The sequence below is a fragment of the Eucyclogobius newberryi genome, unplaced genomic scaffold (genome assembly GCF_026437365.1).
Source record: "Eucyclogobius newberryi isolate DKJ021-1_F unplaced genomic scaffold, fEucNew1.0.hap1 SCAF_11, whole genome shotgun sequence".
NCBI lineage: Eukaryota > Metazoa > Chordata > Actinopteri > Gobiiformes > Gobiidae > Eucyclogobius > Eucyclogobius newberryi.
Window position 1 is genome coordinate 22399113 of NW_027315735.1, and position 21717 is coordinate 22420829.

Consider the following 21717-nt stretch of genomic DNA (forward strand, 5'->3'; position numbering starts at 1 on the left):
GGTGTACGGGGGCTTAGCAGTGTAGGAGGAATAATCCACTGGGGGATGGGTTTTTCTACTATAAGCCTGGTGGAGAGGAAGAGTGAAAATAGAAGACCACTCGGAACCCTTTTTCCCCGGGCCACTTCTCCAGGGATACATGCAAAAGCCAAGCCACTTTCTCACACTTCCTCTCTCTCCTATCTCTTAGCATGTCCCATCTGTTCACAGTGACATGGCCCTCTGTTGCTACCATTACTGCTATTAGCAACACTAATGTGCCACTGTTGCCGGAGATTAGCACTTCGCTCATGCTACATGTTGTTTTCTGTGCTATTTTTACAGTACATGTTAGGTGTTGGGTTATTGTTGGATTAGTAACTTGATTATAGTAATGACTAAAAAGTAGGCTAATGATTGGATATGAGTAAAATTTTGGGGTTTGATCCTGCGCGGTGTCTTTCCGGGAATCTCTGTGGGGTAGGGTCAAAGATAATAATAATAACAGCAGGAAAATACCAATAATAATAGTAATGCATATGATTTACATAGTGCTTTTTGGACACTCACATCATTCATTACATAACATATTGTAGTCATGGCTGCCCAGGGGTGGACTGATGGACGGAAGGCTGCCAATGTGCGCCATCAGCCTCTAGAACCAGCAACTATCACTCACACACCACATTCACATGGGCAAAGTGTTACAATAGTAACTGCAGTGGTGCAATAATTCAGAGAGATATTGACCATTTAAAAAGCATCAATAAAATATACAAAAAAACATAATCAACAACTTACAGTCCGAGCAACGCTAACTTTTGATTGAGCTTCTGCTGCAGCTTGTTGTCTGGCGTGTCCTATAATCATGAATCACCAGTCGCTCTTTGATACTGACCACTGCGGACTGGAACACAAGAGCTACACTTTTGAGAGTTGTAGGCAAATTCTTTGTCGACAGAGGCCAAAATTGCTCATATTTGACATTTAAATGTGAAAAATAATAGAGCCATGTTTAAATTTCTTCATTTATGTATCTATGAGAAGTAAACAATATTACAGAGAGGATTTTATACATCTAATTTAGTTGTTGAGTAAATTTTTATTGAATTCTGTATGAGTCGTCAAAATCTTGTAGTCCAAAATTGTAAAGTTTGGTGTGTGTAGGTGCCACTTCAAGGGCTGATATTTATGTCCCTTGTTGTTTCCAGATGAAAGCTTATGTTAAGAGAGCAATCTGACCAAAAAAACAATCTGTTTTGCCTGTAGTGTCTTGCCTTAAAAGGTGCTGTCAGTGATAATACTGTTACACAAATGCTCAATACGCTTTTAGCCATACGTTATATGAGAAACACCGTTTTTCACAGTTTTTTGGTTTTTAATATCCAAACCAAACCATTGGAAAAAACTCATTTCAAATGCTCTCTTCAAGTATCTACTTCTATGAGGCTTTTAAAATTCACTGCGTCCACTGACAGGTGGTCTGACCTTAGCACGAGGAGACGGCTAAACAATACGGCAGAATCGTCGTCATGGTAACAGTTCTATGGAGTGTGGGAGATGAACAAATGCACAGAAATGTGAAAGCCTTTTGTCTCAAGTGCATGTGGAGCACATGTTTGATTTTGCTGTTCCAAAAAGCCGTATTTTGTGCAATTGCAGCATGTTTTATACCTAATTACCTGCTATTCATCGCTTCCTTTTAACTTAATGGCAGACTACGGTTCACCCACATACTCTGATTGCAACTGAATCTACATGCATGCGGGTACTTGTTAATGCCATATATATTATTACTGATGCAGAAATACACAGCATACACCCCTATATCAAAATCAGCAGAGTGCGCTCACAAGTCTCCGGGCAATTACAAATATGTCAATCTACATAATGTGGAGCAAACGCGTGACATAAACAGCAGGGGACTCGGGGAGCGGCTGCCAACAAGAAAGGACTGAAGTAAATGCTGTGTGACTAAAGATGAAAACAGGCAAGAGGTTAGTGTATTAGTGGGTTGCTGTGAGCACTAATTTACCTACCAGAGGGATAAAGAGGACACAAAAGATACAATTAGAGTCCAATCTGAAACACGGCCAAAAAAATCGGGTGTTGACTCAAGATGGGATACAAGCTTTGCAATTAATCAATATTGTTTTACTGTCATCTTGAAAACTGCTCTGCACCAAAGATTAAATGGCTACAGTTTATGAACCAATCATAACATAATGTAACAAACTGCAACACAATTATAGCATTATAAGCAGTTCCTTTGATTAATGCTCCTGTATGGTCCCTGTCAAATAAAATTAACTTTAACTAAATAGTTGTGGGCTATAAATGTTGGAAAACAAAGGCAACTTTTGATACTGAAACACTTTACAAACGCTGCAGTTATTGAATCATTACAAATTTGCTCAAATCAAATTCACGGATCAATCATATATCTGTTGCATACATACATCCATGCAGGGTCAATGGATTTGCGCTTGGCAGACAAAAACAACCGTCACAGTATTTACCTCTCTAGGGACAGAACTGACTCAGATTACTGATAATTAGAGAGGCAGATTAGAGTGCAAGTCTCCAGATGGCTCAGGTTAATCCCTACTGACAGCCATTTACAACAAGCCACCAACAAGATGCTCTGGTGCCACAGAATCATAATATAAGTCTTGTATGGGCATATATTATAATTATAGTACTACCAATGTCCCTGCATTTGAAATACCCCTAATGTCTCATTTTAAGGTCTATTTTTGTATGAGAGCAAACTATTTAAATACCTAAGCTTTATTGGACACAACTTCTGTTTACTGTATATTGTGTATGTTCACTCTGACTTGCTTTTAATTTAAGATAATCCTTTATTGTCCACACATGGGGAAATTTCATTGTTGCAACGCAGGTAGATACAGAGGTAGATACAGAGGAAAAGAACAGATCACTTATAGGAAGTTTGAAAAACACTCTCAATAGAAGATCTCTTATAAACAAAAACTCCTATAGACAAAACCTCCCATTTCCCAACAAGGGATGGAGGGGAAAAATAATAAAGATAAAAATAAATAAATAAATAAATAAATGCCATTGCATTTTCTCCAAGAATTTAAGATTTCTCCTCCTTGAGCCGACACCTTAACGTGGTGGAGGGGTTTGAGTGCCCGAATGATCCCGGGAGCTATGTTGTCGGGGGCTTCATGCCCCTGGTAGGGTCTCCCAAGGCAAACAGGTCCTAGGTGACGGGTCAGACAAAGATCGGTTCAGAAGCCTCTTATGACGACGACACAATCAAGGCAGTTCACGTCGCCCGGATCGGCGTCACCGGGGCCCCATCCTGGAGCCAGGCCTGGGATGGGTGCTCCATGGCGAGCGCCTGGTGGCCGGGTCTTACCCCACGGGGCCCGGCCGGGCACAGCCCGAAAGAGCGACGTGGGGCCGCCCTCCCGTGGGCCCACCACCCGCAGGAGGATCCATAGGGGGCCGGTGCAGAGAGATCTGGGCGGCAGTCGACGGCAGGGGCCTCGGCGACCAGATCTCCGGACACAGAGACTAACTCTGGGGACATGGAATGTCACCTCGCTGGGGGGGAAAGAGCCTGAGCTTGTGCGGGAGGTTGAGCGATACCGACTAGATATAGTCGGCCTCACCTCCACGCACAGTTTGGGCTCTGGAACCCATCTCCTCGAGAGGGGCTGGACGCTCCACTTCTCTGGTGTTGCCCGCGGGGAGAGGCGGCGGGCTGGTGTGGGCTTGCTGATAGCCCCTCAGCTCAGCCGCCACGTGTTGGAGTTTACCCCGGTGAACGAGAGGGTCGTGTCCCTCCGCCTTCGGGTGGGGGACAGGTCTCTCACTGTTGTGGCGGCCTACGGGCCGAACAGCAGTGCAGAGTACCCGGCCTTCTTGGAGTCCTTGGGAGGGGTACTGGACAGTGCACCGACCGTTGTTCTACTGGGGGACTTCAACGCCCACGTGGGCAATGACAGTGACACCTGGAGAGGGGTGATCGGGAAGAACGGCTTCCCCGATCTGAACCAGAGCGGTGTTCAGTTATTGGACTTCTGTGCTAGCCACGGATTGTCCATAACGAACACCATGTTCAAGCACAAGGGTGTCCATCAGTGCACGTGGCACCAGGACACCCTAGGCCGGAGGTCAATGATCGACTTAGTTGTCGTGTCATCAGACCTCCGGCCGCGTGTCTTGGACACTCGGGTGAAGAGAGGGGCAGAGTTGTCAACCGATCACCACCTGGTGGTGAGTTGGATCCGCTGGCGGAGGAGGAAGCCGGACAGACTTGGCAGACCCAAGCGCATTGTGAGGGTCTGTTGGGAACGTCTAGTGGAGCCCTCTGTCAGTAGGGTATTCAACTCGCACCTCCGGGAGAGCTTCTCCCATGTCCCGGGGGAGGCTGGGGACATTGAGTCCGAGTGGACCATGTTCTCCGCCTCCATTGTTGATGCGGCTGCTCGGAGCTGTGGTCGCAAGGTCTCCGGTGCCTGTCGTGGCGGCAACCCCCGAACCCGGTGGTGGACACCGGAAGTAAGGGATGCCGTCAGACTAAAGAAGGAGGCCTATCAGGCCACTCTGGCTTGTAGGTCTCCGGAGGTCATCGACGGGTATCGGCAGGCCAAGCGAGCCGCGGCTCGTGCTGTCGCAGAGGCAAAAACCCGGGCCTGGGAGGAGTTCGGGGAGGCCATGGAGGAGGACTATCGGTCGGCACCAAAGAAATTCTGGCAAACCGTCCGGCGCCTCAGGAAGGGGAAGCAGTGTCTCACAAACACCGTTTACGGTGCGGGTGGAGGCCTGCTGACCTCGACTGGGGATGTCGTCGGACGGTGGAAGGAATACTTTGAGGATCTCCTTAATCCCTCAGTCACGTCTTCTGAAGAGGAAGTAGAGACCGGGGACTCGGAGGCTGGCTCATCCATCACCCAAGCTGAAGTCACTGAGGTTGTCCGCAAACTCCTCGGTGGCAGGGCTCCGGGGGTGGATGAGATCCGCCCTGAGTACCTAAAGTATCTGGATGTTGTAGGACTGTCTTGGTTGACACGTCTCTGCAACATCGCGTGGCGTTCGGGGACCGTGCCTCTGGACTGGCAGACCGGGGTGGTGGTCCCTCTGTTCAAGAAGGGGGACCGGAGGGTGTGTTCCAACTACAGAGGGATCACACTCCTCAGCCTCCCGGGTAAGGTCTATTCCAAGGTACTGGAGAGGAGAATCCGACCGATAGTCGAACCTCGGATTCAGGAGGAGCAGAGTGGTTTTCGTCCCGGTCGTGGAACACTGGACCAGCTCTATACCCTCCATCGGGTGCTCGAGGGTTCATGGGAGTTTGCCCAACCAGTCCACATGTGCTTTGTGGATCTGGAGAAGGCTTTTGACCGTGTCCCTCGGGGTGTCCTTTGGGGGGTGCTCCGGGAGTACGGGGTCCGGGGCCCTTTGCTCAGGGCTGTCCGGTCCCTGTATGACCGGAGCAGGAGCTGTGTTCGCATTGCCGGCAGTAAGTCAGACCTGTTCCCAGTGCATGTTGGACTCCGCCAGGGCTGCCCTGTGTCACCGGTTCTGTTCATAATTTTTATGGACAGAATTTCTAGGCGCAGTCAGGGGTCGGAGGGGGTCCGGTTTGGGGACCACAGGATCTCATCTCTGCTGTTTGCAGACGATGTTGTCCTGATGGCTCCATCAAACCCGGACCTGCAACATGCACTGGGACGGTTTGCAGCCGAGTGTGAAGCGGCTGGGATGAGAATCAGCACCTCCAAATCCGAGGCCATGGTTCTCGACCGGAAAAAGGTGGCTTGCCCTCTCCAGGTGGGTGGGGTGTCCTTGCCCCAAGTGGAGGAGTTCAAGTATCTCGGGGTCTTGTTCACGAGTGAGGGAAGGATGGAGCGTGAGATCGACAGGCGGATCGGTGCAGCGGCTGCAGTGATGCAGTCGCTGCATCGGACCGTTGTGGTAAAGGGGGAGCTGAGCCGAAAGGCAAAGCTCTCTATTTACCGGTCGGTCTACGTTCCTACCCTCACCTATGGTCATGAGCTTTGGGTAGTGACCGAAAGAACAAGATCGCGGATACAAGCGGTCGAAATGAGTTTCCTCCGCCGGGTGGCTGGGCGCTCCCTTAGAGATAAGGTGAGGAGCTCGGCCACACGGGGGGAGCTCGGAGTAGAGCCGCTGCTCCTCCACGTCGAGAGGAGCCAGCTGAGGTGGCTCGGGCATCTGTTCCGGATGCCTCCTGGGCGCCTCCCTCGGGAGGTGTTTCAGGCATGTCCCACCGGGAAGAGGCCCCGGGGAAGACCCAGGACACGCTGGAGAGACTATGTCTCTCGGCTGGCCTGGGAACGCCTCGGGATCCCCCCGGAGGAGTTAGAGGAAGTGTCTGGGGAGAAGGAAGTCTGGGAGTCCCTGCTCAGACTGCTGCCCCCGCGACCCGGCCCCGGATAAAGCGGCAGAAGATGGATGGATGGAATTTAAGATTTTTTTATTTTTATTTCTTGTATTAATTTGTTTGAAGATAAGAGGCTTTTCCCCTCACATGCATTTTCCCCACAGATCTGTAACGTGGCCTAGTTGTTGACAGTGACTAATTGCAAGCACACATTACAATAACTCCTCATGCTTGTGAAAAGAAAAACATGTCAGCTCACGCTATAAGAAAACATCTCAGATTAGGGAAGTTCAAACAAGAATCCTGTCAACAGATGTCTTACTAAAGTTCCTCCAACTGTTCCTTTGCACAACTTCCACCGTGTTAGGCAAGTTTGCGTTTAATTTGTGAGCCAATATTCTGCTCAGTTCTTTCCGCTTCTCCAGTGTGATAAAATGTGAATATATGATTATATTTCTGTGATGTATTTTATCTGCATAATAGTGATATTTTATCTGCATCATTAGTCTAAGAGAAGAACGGGTGTGTGACAGCATTTGTTTGTGAAGGGGTCGTAAAGATGGGCCAAAGGATGTTTACCCTGGGGGGGGGGGTGATAACCCAGAGGAGTCTGGGTAATGTTTACCCAAGGCTTGATCTCTACGGAAAAATACCAAGTGCCTTGATGTGAGGCTGACCAATGAGAAATGTGACCCGCCTATTCCAGAATATCTAATAAAACCAACTAGCATGGGAAAAAACAGTGTGAGACGCGGGGGTGAGACGCAGGAGGGTCAGCCAGGCTCCTTACAACGGCCTGGCTGACACAGTCCCCGCGTTTTCTCCCATGCATGCCACACAAATGTCTGATCTTTCTGTGTCGTTTCATATTCTAAGTTGAATTGTGTTCTCAATGTGTTAAGGAATAGCATTGGTGTATGTCTAATTCCATGACATTTTCTGGTCCTTCAAGCCGGATGACAAGCTGCCCTTCGCGGAGATTGACGGGTGAATCGGTGAAGTCTGTGCACAGCTGAAAGAAGTCCACTTTTCCCGTGGCCGCCCATCGCACCTCAGTCTCCGCGAGGAGAGCACGTCGTTTCGAAGCAGCAGGAGAACACAGACGACAAAGAGGTCAGAAAAATTTTGTGTGTGAAAAAGAGTTAGCCATAAAACGTTTTTATGCATTAGTTTGATATTTACTGGAAAAATATTGTAGGCTTATGGACGAGATAAGTTTCTCACATAAAGCAAGGCAGTTAGGTATTACTGAGGAAATACCCAGTTTCATATTACTGAGGAAATATGCAGTTTAGGTATTACTGGGGAAATACCCAGTTTAGGTATTACTGAGGAAATACCCAGTTTAGGTATTACTGAGGAAATACCCAGTTTAATATTACTGAGGAAATATGTGTGAATGTAAGCGCTGTGCACGAGCGAAGTAAGTAAGAGAGAAGTGTGAATGTGTGAATGAGGATTAATAGTGATTAACTAACGAGTGTGAGAATCACAATTAATCATACAAGGGTCACAAGGCGTTATTCTGAGAGATCTAAAATTTGCAGTCACGGGTGAATCTTTAACACCACGTTTATGTCCGGAGGAATATAATAAGGAATTTTCTCTAGAAGCTTGACATTGACCGTGACTGTAAAGCAAGTAGCATTTCTCTCAGACGACCGAGACCACATAATGCCAGAATTATCACCCCAAACTGTAAAAAGACAAAGGAAAAGTCATAAGAGGATTTTGGAGGGAGACTTCCAGCATGCTCAGATGACGTGGCAGAGAGGGGGAGATAAGGGGGGTCAACAAGGCAGGAGAGGAGAAAGCAGTTCAGAGGACGCTCTGAACTGATGAAATAAGAAAAACTAATCTGAGCTGGTTTTAAATTTTAGTATTTCAACAAATTTAGGGTTTTGTTTGATTGACAACAATCAATTATAAAGATTGTATTAAACTTGATAAGAGATGAAGATTATTTCAGATCTTTATAGATGGCCAATATTTTTGGGGAATGTGATCACAGACAGGACACTTCCTGTCCCCGACATAGAAGACAAAAGTTGTGTTTTTACAGTATCGTGTTTTTTGAGTGCACAGAACAAACCCACGTTTTGTTTTGTTTTATTTTTGGACTTGACGAAAATTATCTTTTTGGACTTAATGCATGACTAGATGAAAGTACAGGACGAAAAGACAGAAGGGTTTTTAAATTTAGGATCAAATGCAGGCACAGGCCTGGAAGTGATAATGTGGGTAAATGGGTGACTACTGATGTTTTTGGACATAGAACGGGCAGTAAGTAAAGTGATAGTAAAAGTTATATCAGTAACTTATTTATTTGTATTATCATGAGGAAACCTCGTATTGCATGTAGACGTAAGCGAGGGAATAAGTTAAATAGTGACGTCCAATGCCCTCCCAGGAAAGACATGAATGGGTCATTAACTAGGGGATTGACGCAGAAGTGGGGGGACATGGGACATACATGTGTTTATTAACTAAAGACAACAGGACACCAAGTCATAAAGATAGTCAGAGATAAGGGGCTATTGACTGGCAAAGAATCTGGAGGACTCAGGATGGAGCAGATGTCCGTTAACTTTACGGATCACAGGGACACCAAGAGGTTACACCTCAGGGGGGGTTGACGTGATGAGTAATAAGGAGAAGAGTTAAAATTAACAGGGAAAGAATTTGACATTCTAAAGTAAATACCTGAAGGATTGTGGAGATTCAATCAAGAATTGAATAGATTTAAATAAGACAATATCATCTAAATTTAGACGCTATAGAAGTTATGAAAACCAGTGATAACAGGAACTTAACATTACAGGACTCAGGACGGAGTCAGGACGGACCCGGGGGGAGGAGTGTAATGCAGAAGAATACATTTTATGAGACCCGCAGATTACCTAAAGATAGTGAAAACTAAACAGGGGGATGGGTAATCAATGCATGAGTTTAGAAGCAGAATGAGAGGGATATTATAAAGGATAACAGGGGAATCCCAGGGGATGCAGCATCTGTTGTTATATCAGCAGCAAAGAGAAAGTAAAAGCAGGTTACAAGTGAGGGTAAGAGTAAGGGAAAGAGAGAAAGAAAAAGCAGGTTTAGAAATTTGGAAATGGGTGTTTCCTCCGTGACGAGAGGAAGACAGAGAGAGACAGAGAGGAAGACAGACAAAGACAGAGGGGAAGACAGAGAGGAAGATGCGTGACAAAGGAAGACAGAGAGAGAGACAAGGGGAAAAAAGGGTTGATACAAAATGATGTGCCTTATAACCAAGGGGAAGGTTTAGGATCGTTTTGATTTGTTAATACACATATAGACTTGCTAGAACAAACTAATACACAATGTTTGTAAAGCACCACATGAGCAGGTGTGAGAGATTGAGTTTGAATCTCACCTGAAGCACATATAAAAGATTAGCACATATTACATTAGATGTGTGACTTTATGCAGGCCACACAAACAGAGGAGATGTGAAATTATTAATTATGTGAAGAATTCTAAGTTGTGAACTGACCCTTATGGCCAGCTCAACGGGGGAATTATTGAGATAATTATTATTGTTTGATGTATTTGAATCACACACACACACACACACATACATACACACACACACACACACATACATACGCGCGCACACGTGGAGACCAAACATTTAGAGTTTGAGACATTTAGAGTTTGAAACTTTTAGAGTTTGAAACATTTAGAGTTTGAAACATTTAGAGTTTGAAACATTTGGAGTTTGAAACTTTTAGAGTTTGAAACATTTAGAGTTTGAAACATTTGGAGTTTGAAACAAATGGTGGTAAAACAGATAGGTTAGGGCAGTGTCGGATAACAGACACATAGACGGATTACAGACACACAGGGGGGGCCCAGCGCCGTGGGAGGGGGGGCTCAGCCAGGAATGTGACCGCTGAACTGTGAAAGGTCAAGAGGTGACATTGCGGAGTGGAGTGACAGACGCAATTCCATCTCTTCCTTGATTACATCCTGGATTAGTGAACGTTGTAAACAACTGGATTATTGAATTTTGGTTAAATGTAGAATTGTATAGAAGTTTGAGAAATGGGCAAAGCCATATCTCAAAAAGGAGGGATATGTACGTGTAAACAAATATTCCGAATCAATAATTACTAATATTCCGAATCAATAATTACTAAAAAATTTAAAAAAAAAAATTGTAAACAAGAAAACTGTTTGAAATACACTGAATTGTCGAAAAGACTTTGTTTATCACCACAGAGAACGTGTTGGAGATGTGGTGTTTACAGAGACGGAGCCAAGTGGACAGCCAAGGGGACGGAGCCACACCGTGTCGTCCTCACACTGACCATTGGAGGGACGAGAACATGGGTGCTCTCATGGGAAAGTGAGAGAAATGTCTGGACAACACAGCGGCAGATCCATAACATCGCAGACGCAGGACTTCGTTTGTATGAGTTTTGTCCAGAGTCTACGGTAGAGTACGATACTTTGCTACGATGGACGAGAGCCAGAGGCTACGGTGCGCAGAGTACCATACTCTGTGAAAAGAATCAACAGTTATCATCATCACAAGTGATGACGGTAATATGGGTGCTGAACACCTGTATTATACAATCGGGACAATCGGGACAATCGATCAACATACACAACTGTGTTTACCGGGAAATGAAACATACACAGACCTGGAATAGAGGGAAGAAAATAAGTGATCAACTTGAAAGGTTATGAAATGCATGATGTGTAATAATGTACAATGTATAATTGACATGACAGAGGCTGAAGAAACACAATGGCATATTATACAGCCACAGTTGTTTGCACTAACTAAGAGAGTTCTTTTTTATCTGCTACAACATAACTACATGTAATGTTAATGAGATTATGAATTGAGATGGGAAATGTACCAGTTCATATGTGTCATAGGTGTGAGCGAAGCGAGCAGCGGGAGGAGGTCTCTTAAGGAACCAAGAGAGGACGTATGGTGATGTGGGGACACTTGTGGGACGTTGTGCCTATGTATCCCTTTTATGGCCAGCCATGGTCATAACAAAGACCAGCATCACCCAGAACCATACCGCAGGGTCAAGGTCGAGAGGTTAGTGGACAGTCTGGTCCCAGTAGCACCTGATACTACGTATTTGAGTCTATTGGGGTGTCCAGAGAGGTCCCTGACGAGTCAAAGTGACTGACCAGAGAGCAGAGCGGGTTTAAGGGCTTTCCGCTTGTACTTCTATATTTCCCATCACACCGCACAAATTATAGACAAGATAAATGGTCTGTTTGTCAAATTACAGAAATTGACCAATCTGACTCAAAATTTAGGACAGTAATGCTGTAGAAATGTTGTGGGCCGAGAGAAAAGAATTTTGTTCAATGTTGAGAACTGTGCATCACTTTTTAAGTGTAAAAGTGTCATTTTAACAACAATATGAAAGACATGTTGAAAACTGAAATGAGTAATGTGTTTGGCATATGAGACAGTAGACTAATGCTTTGATAAACAGGAGGGAAATGTGATAAAATGTGAATATATGATTATATTTCTGTGATGTATTTTATCTGCATAATAGTGATATTTTATCTGCATCATTAGTCTAAGAGAAGAACGGGTGTGTGACAGCATTTGTTTGTGAAGGGGTCGTAAAGATGGGCCAAAGGATGTTTACCCTAGGGGGGGGTGATAACCCAGAGGAGTCTGGGTAATGTTTACCCAAGGCTTGATCTCTACGGAAAAATACCAAGTGCCTTGATGTGAGGCTGACCAATGAGAAATGTGACCCGCCTATTCCAGAATATCTAATAAAACCAACCAGCATGGGAAAAAACAGTGTGAGACGCGGGGGTGAGACGCAGGAGGGTCAGCCAGGCTCCTTACAACGGCCTGGCTGACACAGTCCCCGCGTTTTCTCCCATGCATGCCATACAAATGTCTGATCTTTCTGTGTCGTTTCATATTCTAAGTTGAATTGTGTTCTCAATGTGTTAAGGAATAGCATTGGTGTATGTCTAATTCCATGACATCCAGTCACTTTTGTTGGCATGAAAAATAAAACAATTGAAGCGCAAGACCACTCTTAGTAATCTGCACTTTTCTGGACTAGATTGTGTCCCATGTTCCCTTCCCTCTTGGCAAAGTTTTTGACATGATGGAGTCTCCCTGGTATTTAAGCCGCAATATGTTTTGTGGCAGTTACTTCTGAGCGTGCAAATGTGTCAGGGATGAAGAAGGAGCAGTCAAGCATGTGGCCAGTGCTGCAGGACAGAGCAGTGCAGTGAAGGTACACATCTGGCACAATGCCTAGCTCCACTAAAAATAACCCGTCACACAATGAGATGGAGATGCCCCGAGCCAAAGCTACTGTACTGTAAATGCATGAGGTTCAGAGCTGTGTCTGCAGAGCGCCAAGGACGATCTCCTACAAGGCGCTGCTTTATTCTGTCCATGTTTAAGCATCTGATCCGTGCAAATGGACAGAAGAAGAAACCTGAGTACACGGAATGTGATTAAGTCAAACGCTAATAGCAGTATTAACTATTAGTTATGTTTAAAGGTGGATTGTGTAACTTAGTGGTATATAATCTCTATTAAATGGTTTTAGGATTGTTGATATGAAAAAAATCAAATTAATATTCAAGATATTAGTCAACCTCTGTCAAAATACAAACTTAAAAGTGACAAAACCAAGACTAAATCAAGGCTGAATATTGGACATCAACTTTTTAAAGAACCTTTTTCAATCTTTTTCCTTTTAAAAACAGTAAATTGCTGTTAAAAGCTGGACCTTGGTGTTATTGCAATATATGTTTTTTGTTTTTTTGTTATTATTAACCTTTGTTTAACCAGGTAAGAACCTATTGAGGTTGAGACCTCTTTTTCAAGGGTGACCTGGGGCAAAGTAAAGATATAACGGCACAAATATTAAAACATTATACATTTACACATTTAAAATACATTTAGAAAAGAAAAACAAAATCTACATTTAAACGCACAGACTGTTTTTTAAAGATTCACTCTCTTTGTCTTTTAAAATAAAAACGAAAACCAAATCTGACTGGAAGGAGTTCCAAGCTGCAGGAGCAGCATATGAGAAAGCTCGCTTTCCCCAGTCAGTCCTCAAACGAGGAACACACAGACCAAACGGATCAAGTGAGGGCACCACGGTACCACTCTGCACCACGTTCACACCATTGTGTGAACCTCCTGGCACCTAAAGAAGGCCATCCAGCCTTGGCATAGAGTTCACGGTGGTGGGTGAGCCTCCCACAACACATAGTGAATCTCAAATCACACTGATACACAGAATCCTACGATTTCAGACATTTGGCAAAAGCATTTATGTACAGGGCATTACCATATTCCAACAGAGACATAAAAGTGGCCAGTGCCAGATGTTGGGGGGCTTTGAACAAGCTTTATTACCATAGTAAAAACCTAGTTTTATCTGCAATTGTTTAATCAAGTTTTGCAAGTGAGCTTTAAAAGAGAGCTCTTCATCCAAAATAAAGCCAGGGTACGTAAAATTCGAAACAAACGCAATAGGATTTCCCTGAGATTGATCTTGATCTGAGATTTATCGCCCATGCGAAAAGATCATGGCTGTTGTTTTGTTTGCATTCAATACTAGTTTCAGGACCTCAAGCAAGACTGCACAATGACAAAGACAGACAGTAATGACTCAATGCAGTGATGTTGAACAACAGTCAAATACAGCATCATCGGTATGAAAATGGTGCATAGGACAGCTCAGCACAAAGATTAATTACATTAATGGAGAATAAAATTGGTCCAAAAATGCAACCCTGAGGCACTCCCTTGGTCACACTCAAAAAAGAAGAGGCCAATTTCACATATTGTGAGAGATTGAATTGGTATTTGGCAAATCAGTTTAAGGCCCGGCCAGAAATGCCATGCTGCTTCAGGATAATTCAGGATTTGTTGCAGTATTGGTTTATTGCGTCAGCAATATAATGGGAATACTTTTGTGATATAATGTGAAGCCCTATTGCTTTGCCAAGAAGTTGTTGTTGTTCTTGTTATTGTTAGAATGTTTATAGAGACAGCCAGGTGAAGTTACTGGTCGGATCATTAAACCTAAATACTTTAGTACTAAAACTAAATACGCATTTGCAAGGGACTTTTGCACCTATGCTCCAGTTCACATTATGTACATAGTACATACCAGGGTTTTCTGTGTTGGCATGGAAAATGTTTAACTGCACAGAAATGAGCTTGATTTCCCAGCAGCTATACCTCTGATGACCCGTACAGACCAATGCTACAGTTTTCTCTGCTTCATTCCGCAATGTTGCATTCTAGTCGTCCTCAGAAGTTTTCCGAGTTCCGACTTGTAAAATGACACACTGGAACACTCAAAATGTCAAAATCCAGAGTTTATCCTACTTGATTTTGAATGACCTTTTACTTCCGGCAGATAAAATATTGATAGTTGCTGTACTATTTTACCTTTATGTGGCCATATCGCATTTTGGGCCGCCCTTAGATCTGAGCCCGCGTTCTCATTGGCCATTCATGCCGGTCGCCATTCATAAAAATGCCCCCCCTGATTGTTACGCTCCCTCTGGCCTCTCGCATTGTGCCCGCCCACCGGCGTCACACTTCCGCGTTCCTCCAGCGCCTCACGACAGCACGGACAGTCACCTGTAACCACAGATGCTGGTCACTCACTACCGCAAGCTTAGGCTTTGACGCAGCTGTTCGCTCTCGCCTCTCCCTCATCGGAGCTCTAAGTCGCGCTCCGAAGTGAGCTGCCGCTTTGCTGCCGCTCCGCTTTGCCGCTGTCGCTTTGCTGCCGCTGCCGCTTTGCCGCTGCCGCTGTGCTCGGAGTAACCCGCTTTGCGCAGACTAACATCCTCCTGGTCGGACTGACGGCGCAGGCCGGCGCTTGATTGTGCCCCCACGCTGCCCGATTGTGCTCTCCGTGGTCTGTACCAGCTCTGCGCTGGGTGTGTCGCGCTAGCGCGCATGGGCGCGATATAGACATTTTTCTGCTGCTCTACCTGCATATCCCTTTGCCGTGCCTACACTGGACTCAAATTATGTACCGCTTTTAATACATTTTTCTGTGTTATAGGGGCTGATGGTCTGACACCGTGGTGGATTCCCCTGGTGGTGGTTCCCGCGTTTTGGTTTGTGGTGCACTGTTTTGTTTTGGCGTTTTCTTATTAGGTTACTGCCCCATTTGTTTTACCTCCACGGCTAAGCCTCAGCGCCCCTCCAACGGTCTTATTGAGTTTATTCATGTGTATGTGGGTGTGCGTGGTGTTGAGTGGTAGCATTTTAGCTTTTAGATTAAATTGTTTAAAAATATTATTGTCTTGTTGTTAGCATTATCTATTTAAATAATAAACATGTTGTAATTTATGGAACTGTCTCTGTCTCATCAGTAATCCTTATCTGCGTGCCTTACTAATTTTCCCCTGTTTAAATTGGGGTGGCGTTGTTGGACAACTTACCATTCAAACAATATCAAAACACTCGTACTGCCACATTTTGTTTCTTCCTACTGTCTCTCCGCTGAAGAGGCCTCCGTGTGGCCGTTGAGCCTCTTCAGTTTTAAAGCAACTGCAAAAATTCACTCTCAGACAAGTTTTTAAATTGTAAATGTAATAAGGTTTAGTAACTGAACTTAATTGGATCAGCATATTGGCTGATAAGTCACGTGACGCATGAAAAGATAAACACACATTCTTTTCCAAGCGCCACTGTTTCTGAGATAACGTCACTCCTTCCAAATATTATGGCTAAGCATGGAGGAGCTAAACAGCTGATTGTGCACGTGGGTGCAGTGGACAGACGTGGGTGCGGGAACAGACTGAAGTTTTGAAAAAAGACTTCTTGAAGTTATTCCACGTGCTTGATAAAATGGAAATCAAAACATTCATAAGTGGACCTCTTCCAAACATCGACAGGAGGATAAACAAGTTTAGCCGGCTTCTTCAGCTGAACACATGGCTGTCCAAAGAGTGTTCCCCGAGAGGACTACACTACATTGAGAACTTCTATCTATTCTGGAAACGAGAGGACCTGTTTAAGAGAAATGGCCCCCACCTATGCAGAGGTGGAGTGAGGGTGCTGACAGAGAACCTGCTCCACGCTCTGAGGCATTGGACGGGGCCTGGACAGGGTCCTGAGCAGATAGTTAGAGAAGAGAGGAATGAGAGAAGAATTCCTGCTCCATCAGCCAGAGACCGAGCCAATGTTTCAACATCAAAAGCACCACAACCTCAGCCTCCACCAAAGGATTCATCAGCAGCTGCTCCACCACCACCAGCAAAGGATTCAGCTCCAGCTGCTCCACATTCACCTCCACCGCCTCCAGCAAAGGAACAATCTTCAAAGGCCTTGGACCCATCTGTGACAAGCCCAACAACATCCCTGTCATCGCCCCTGCCTTCACACCAGCCCTGGGTTCCCCCTGCAACATCTACTCCCACTAAAGATTCATCATTCTCCTTCTCATCTCCACTCTCACCCATGGGCCTTCCCAGCCATTTTGAAAGTCTGATCAAATCAGGCATTAAGATGGCTCCACTCACGCCCAATATAGCAAGAGCTATGCCGACTACACCAACAAAAGCCCCACCACCCATCCCCCCTCGCCTCTCACCTGGTCCCAAACTCTCCTTGGCTACAAAAGCCCCACCACCCATCCAACCTCGCCTTTCACCTGGTATCTCCCATAGCTAGGATGCACTGGGTCTCAGCGTTGCCGGGACTTATTGTCACATTAAAAATCAAACCAACCCGGGGCCCTATGTAAAAAGAGCCCCCCCTAGTGCTATTTCTGTAGTCACATCATCACACAGATGGAAAAACAAAATGCGAGTCAGGCCCAATCTGAGAAATGTGATTCATATTCCCTGTGAAAAGATAAAGCCCAGTCTCACTGAAACTAGTCTGAAACTTGCTGTGCTAAATGTCAGATCCTTATGTAACAAATCTCTCTTAATTAATAATTTTATTTCTTCTTATAATCTTGATTTTATGTTTTTAACTGAAACATGGCTTGCCAAAAAACAGGAAATGTAGTTCTGATAGAATCTGCTCCACCCAACTTTAAGTTTGAATCTGAAACACGAGAAAACAAAAAAGGGGGTGGGGTCTGTGCTGTCTTTAGAGATGAAATAATTACCCGCAGGTTGTCTTTTGGGGTGTTTTCATCATTTGAGTATGTATCCTTTAAAATGGAGCTAAAACGGTCTCCATCCATTCTCTTCATTGTTTTATACAAGCCTCCCCAGCACTGCCAAAGTTTTATTGATGATTTTACTGAGATGCTTTCAGTCATATGCACAGACTTTGATGGTTTGGTCATTACAGGTGATTTCAATGTGCATGTTGATAATATTTGTGACAGAAACGCTAAAGAGCTTGATGCTGTCCTTGAAACCTTCAGTCTTACTCAGCATGTGAGAGGCCCCACCCACAGCAAAGGACACACTCTAGATCTCATAATTACAAAGGGGGTAAATATTTCAAATGTTAATGTGATCGATGTTGCTCTGTCTGATCATTTCTGTGTCTTCTTTGACCTGTCTGTTTCTCCCAAACCCCCGGTTGGTCCTGCAGTTGTTCAGAGGAGACACATAAGTGATGGCACAGGTGCACTGTTTATGGAAATGATAAACTTTGAAAATGTCTCATGTTCTAATGTAAATCGCCCCTATAAAGGCTAAAATGGTTAAAAATAAGCAGAAGGCGCCGTGGAGAAATGATGATTCGGTCAGGGCACAGAAAAGGGAGTGCCGCAGGGCCGAACGGAAATGGCGCAAGTCAAAGCTCCAGGTTCAAAAAGAGATTTACAAAGAAAAGCTGAACATGTACAACCTAATCTTATGTAGAACTAGGGAAAGATATTTTTCTGAAATAATTGGAAGCTGCAGTAACAACTCGTGTGTCCTGTTTGCCACAGTAAACAGATTAACAAACCCTCCAGCTCAGCTGCCGTTAGAACTCATTTCCACATCCAAGTGTAATGAGTTTGCATTATTCTTTAATGACAAAGTTCAGGGCATTAAAAATGCTATAAATCCCACAATGCAAAAAATGACCCTAAAACCACCAAGACACTTAGAGCTAACTCACTTTGCACCAGTAACTGACAAAACTGTCCATGAGATCATCACCAGTCTGAGTTCATCTACATGCTGCCTTGATGTGTTACCCACCAAATTTCTAAAGTCTGTGCTGAACAGTTTGTTAGCACCATTCACTCACATAGCTAACATGTCGCTTCAATCTGGAACATTCCCAATGTCTTTGAAAACTGCGGTCATAAAGCCTCTCCTAAAGAAGAGCAGTCTTGATGCCGCAGTACTGAGTCATTACCGGCTCATCTCTAATCTGCCATTTTGGGGCAAAGTCCTTGAAAAGGTTGTTTACCAACAGCTCACAGATTTCCTCTTAATAAACAACTCATTTGATGTTTTTCAGTCAGGTTTTAGACCTCATCACAGCACTGAGACTGCTCTTGTCAAGGTGACAAATGACATCCGCCTGAACACTGACACGGGCAAAGCCTCAGTCTTAATTCTGTTAGATCTGAGTGCTGCTTTTGACACTGTCGATCATGGGATCCTCTTACAGAGACTAGAGGACTGGGTGGGCATCACTGGCACTGCCCTAAACTGGTTAAGGTCCTATCTGGAAGACAGGAAGTACTTTGTTGAAATTGGTAGCTGTGTCTCAGACCACATGACCCTGACCTGTGGAGTGCCCCAAGGGTCAGTCCTGGGTCCCCTTCTGTTCAACCTCTACATGCTGCTGTTGGGTCAGTTGATACGCAGTGAAAATGTGTCCTATCACAATTATGCAGACGACACTCAGATCTATGTTTCACTATCGGCAGGTGACTATGGACCAGTAGATTCACTCTGTCACTGCATCCAACAGATCAGTTTGTGGATGCAAAACAACTTTCTCCAGCTGAACTCAGACAAGACTGAAATAATCGTTTTTGGCCCACAGAAACAAAGACAAAGTGTTAGCGGTCACCTCCAGAGTCTCGCTCTAAAACCTACAAACCAAATTAGAAATCTGGGGGTAATAATGGACTCAGACTTGAACTTTAATAGCCACGTCAAATCAATAACATCAGCAGCTTTTTACCATCTAAAAAACATTGCCAAAATCAAAAATATACTGTCAAAACCAGATTTAGAGAGACTTATCCACGCGTTTGTCTCCAGTAGATTAGACTACTGTAACGGCCTGCTCACTGGTCTCTCCAAACGAGCTGTAAAACAGCTGCAGTACATCCAGAACGCTGCTGCTCGGGTCCTGACTAGAACCAGGAAGTATGATCACATTAGTCCTGTTCTCAGGTCTCTACACTGGCTCCTGTGGCTCAGAGAATAGACTTTAAAGCAGCTCTGCTTGTGTACAAGTCTCTCCATGGCCTAGCACCAAAGTACATCTTGGATATGTTAGTGCCATATGAACCATCTCGGACTCTGAGGACCTCAGGGACCGGCCTCCTGCTGGTGCCCAGAGTCAGGACAAAACATGGGGAATCTGCGTTTCAGTTTTATGCAGCTAAAATCTGGAACAGTCTTCCTGAAGATGTGAGACAGGCTTCTACTCTGACAATGTTCAAATCTAAGCTAAAAACAGTTTTGTTTAGCTGCGCATATGACTGAAAGGATTTTTTCTTTGCACTCTTCTCTTTTGTTTGTGATTTTATTAGTTTAGAAAATCAGTTGGATTGATAATTTTTAATTTAGTTAATTTTATTGTATTTCTGTAATTTCTTTGTGATTTGAATGCATTTTTTCCTGCTGTGTGAAGCACTTTGAATTGCCTTGTGTATGAAATGTGCTCTACAAATAAACTTGCCTTGCCCTGCCTTGCCTGATTTGAGCATTTTCTTGATTCGTATTACTTGTTTTGAGTCGTTGATGTTCATAAACTGTAATCCACTGCTCATTGTTTTTTTCTGATTTGACAACTGAAACACAGAAACTCAAGAGAAAACGTTTCCCCAAGATCCGACCTCCGACCTCTGAAGACAAACGGAACCCAACACAATTTCCCTGCGTAATCATCATATCGGATGTATATTTTTTTCAAGCTATTCTTAAGATAAACGCCTGTAAATGGATAAATGCAAGACAGATAAACATGCAAGTTGCCGCCTCCCAACCCAAAAAGCTACACAGTGCGCCTTTTAAAACAGAATAAGGTGCACAATTATGATATATTATTTGCCCTTTACTCCAGACTACAAGTTTTTCCACTTCCAGATCTCATTGCATTCACTACCATTAGATCTGCCTTGTGAGTCCTCACCTAGCAACTTCTCCCCATGCGCATTTGTTTGTGCGCCAGAGACGGGCCAAACCGCTCAGCACATTCACAACGAGACAGCGAGATAAGCCCAGTTCAATGTCCCGACGTGCCCTTATGCCAACGTTGTACCACCGGCTTCTGAAACACACCCCACGCACCCACATATTGTATAAGCAGCAGAACAACATAACGTGAAATTTGGCCGAAGCGTGCAGGCTTTTCCTGTTTCGAGTAGACGGTGAGAAAACAGACAGGAGTTGGAGCCCAGATGGCAGAGGAACTCAATGAACACAACAGCAGCAGACGAGGCTCGGTATAATACGCACGGGACAATGACTCACTTAGGTTTGTCGCTCGAGCTAATGCCTTTTCTCTCACTCTGCGTGGAAAAAAAACGGAGTGTGAAAGTCAGTGAAAGCTTTGCATAAATACGACCAGTCACACGAAGGTTTTCCATAATCATAGAGAAAATAGTCAGTAATAATATCACAGATGTTGAGTTCAGTGGCTCGTGTTCATGTGACGTCGCAACGTAATCGCTTTGGTTTGAAGTAGAGCTGCAGGACAAGGTCAGAATGGTGGAATTTGCTGTTTAACTGTGAGATTGCAGTATTTGTGTGTTTTTATGCTTTGGTCCTCTCAACATGAAAAAGAAATTGACACAAAGTTCAACGTGTTTTCTGTGTAAATGAACAAAAAGTGGGGGGTGATGGTTGCCAGTTGAATAGACACATTTTTGGATTTTTGGAGCCAATCCCAAACAAATAAAGATAATAACGTTCAACATTTGTGGATTTTCTGTTTGGCTGTTCCTTTCAAAAACAGTGAATCACCCATAGAATTATAATAACCACCACCCGCCATCTGAAAGTATGACAAATACTAGAATATGGACCTATTTATATTATTGAAAACCTTTTATTCACAGTTTTTTTGTCTGTTGAATGAAATAATTGAACGGTAATAAAAGTACATGCATATATATATATATATATATATATATATATATATATATATATATATATATATATATATATATATATATATATACACCATACCA